Raw genomic sequence first — 3,096 nt, forward strand, 5'->3', positions numbered from 1 at the left:
TGAACGCACGGACATTCTCCCACCCGACCTAAAGAGATGAAGAAGAAAAAGAAATAAGGCACCAGTGAACTGAAGCCGACTACGCTCTCATGTTATGGGCCAAACGCCTTCAATTCGAAATGATGCCTAATTTACACAAACCAAAGAAGGGAGAGGAGGAGAAAGACGATGAAGACGCCGGGCTTCTAGAGTTGATGAAAGAAGTCCCTTGCTTTCCAGTTACAAGTCAGGACACGCATCACCGACAGCAGGATGACCGGCCTACCCTGACCCTCTCCATCGTCTAAAGATAAGTTACATTTTATGAACATTCATTCCTTGTCAATTCATACATACCTACAAACAGTTTATGAACATTCATTCCTTGTCACTTCATACATACCTACAAACATTTTACGAACATTCATTCCTTGTCAATTCATACATACCCACAAACATTTTACGAACATTCATTCCTTGTCACTTCATACATACCCACAAACATTTTACGAACATTCATTCCTTGTCAATTCATACATACCTACAAACATTTTACGAACATTCATCTCCTTTGTTAAATCACATTCCATGCTACGAACACTTTGCCTCTCCTAATACAAATTGTTAGTAGTAAATAAAATCGGTTCTCAACCTTCAATATTCGTCTGTCTTTATATGGAGTCAGAATCTACACACTTCCAACGTTATTCATTTCAGGTATTCTTGGTTGTGGCCTCTATGGCATCCTTTCCTCCCCCTAATCCTTCTCATAAATACTCAGGCCATACCTGAAACCATTAACCCTTTTTTCTAGCTGGTCTGCCCAGCGGTAGACATCGCCAGGGGCTTTGGCCCCCAGCCTAACGTGAGTGCGAAACAAACTTCTTTTCTACTATTTGTTTCCATGTGCGGTAACCTGAAACGAACATTCTCTGTCACGCTAAAGAATATACATCAATACAACTCGTACTCACCCACGCCAACACACTGGGGACTTTGCCTTTTCTTTCTCTTTTGTTTCGACGACTACTGCTGTAAGCATGAACAAGGAACTATTGTCTCCTTCAGCTGGCTGGCAATGTGTGTCAATCCTATCTTTAAATACATGGAACACTTTTCTCTCCATCAACAAACTCTTCACGAAACCTATCAGACTAAATACAAATGCATATATAGAGTCCTAGCGACCATACAAGATGTTACAAACATTAACTTTGCCAAAATACTCAGTTTTATCACTTTCATGACTCTCGTGCTAAACCAGCACATGCACAAATAAAAATACATCAACACAATAATATCATTCGCCTTTCTTATATTGTTAAATAAAAATCATATTGAACTTTTAAAATTCGCCTTTGTCTTTATGCCATTTCTGACAACCTTTTATTTTCATATTTTTGTTGGGGATTGGGAAACATTTACCCATGCTCACATCATGATCATGATACGAGGCATCGGTGAATGTCAACCAAGCACCACACAAAGTGGTGACACCGCCGTACAAAAGGCCCCCACAAAGTGGTGACTCCCCACAAATGCACAAGTACAATTCATAGACGTATGCGTTGAAAATTATTTGACTCATGTTCAAACTTCTATTTGTAAAGAGGTTTTAATGCCTATCAACATTTCAAAACTAAAAGTTGAGATGATTGATATCTTTAAAATACTGTTATTTAAGTTAAGATACTACGCAAGTTTTAAAATAATGAAAAAAACTGAATTTGTGTTTGATAAAACATTATTTTATCATCATCATCATTATCATCATTATTGGTTTAACCTTCATTTTACACATGACCTTGTGTTTGACAGCTTTTAGAAATTTATACATTTACTCCTAACTTACTGATGGAAAAAAAATACTGTTCAAGGAAAACAATGGCTTAATTTTAATACTGTTCTGCCAGAAACAATGGTTAGAATTTAAATGCACTCATACAGATAAAAATGATGTTGAATGCTCAGATTGTCCAAATTGTTATCTCAAAACACAAAAAATTTCCACAATCTCCTTTTGATTAAATATAAATTGAAATTCCATGAGATAGCAGAAGATATTACCATTTTGCATACACATTTGTCAATAAGAAAACTGTGTTCAAATTAAGTGCCGCTTTTGTTCAGTCGATAAAAACGTGTTGATGATTCAAAGTGTTGTTTGCAACTGTTTCAATGAAACAAAAAGAAGTTGTTGAATTAATAATGTGATGAGGATGAAACATGGATGCACCAGTCGGCAAGTGAAAGCTGACCAAAGGCACGAACATCATAAGGGTTAACAAGTCGTCATAGTCTAACGGGAATTTTATAATGATGTCCAATGAAGATTACCCCATTGCATAACAAGAAGGAAAAAAAACCGAAAGAATACTACGATAAAATTTTTTTTTTTTTTTTAATAAATGGAAAGGTAAATAGGGAAAGAAAGATATAGTCAGTTTTATGTTCACCAATAACAGTGTCTGCCAAATTAGTCTCTCTGGCGGTTCTCAAAGAACTCCATTAACAATATTGTAAGGGATAGTAGCGGTAAGAATATAGGTGTAGTCAGGGCTTACTGTGTGTCAAAGAACTTAAATAAAACACGTTAACACTTAATCTTTTAAAAAGTGGGTGTATGTAAATTACCTCCCTTGCGCCATTAACTTAAATGTTCTCATTCGAGAAAATTTCAATCCTCTTGGTTCTGTAATCCAAGAAAATAATCCAAATCTTCTGTGGTGTAATGTATTTCTATAGAAATAAAGATTTCTTGATTCCTTTTGACGTGAATTCTAATGCCACACTGCAGTTAGTATTCTTTTTTTACAAGACCAATTCTAGGCCTTAAAATAGTTATTTCTTCCTTGGTGAAGAGGTCGTTGTAATTTGGTTTACAACTGATTTTTTAAACGGTCTTTTCTGACTAATTCTGTGTCGTTTTCCTTGATGAATCCCGATTGAAGAAAAAGAAACCAAACCACTGATTTCTCTTGTTTAAACTCACGAGTTTTAATGTCTTTTCTCTTGACGCGGGATAGCGAGCCAACTTCTTTCTCATGTTCAAAACTTTCTACAAAATGGCACACACATCTCCTTTTATCAATCGAAAGGCACACATTCAACACGTGA

Source organism: Euprymna scolopes, chromosome 5 (assembly GCF_053919585.1).
Source record: "Euprymna scolopes isolate OS-2025 chromosome 5, ASM5391958v1, whole genome shotgun sequence".
Lineage (NCBI taxonomy): Eukaryota > Metazoa > Mollusca > Cephalopoda > Sepiida > Sepiolidae > Euprymna > Euprymna scolopes.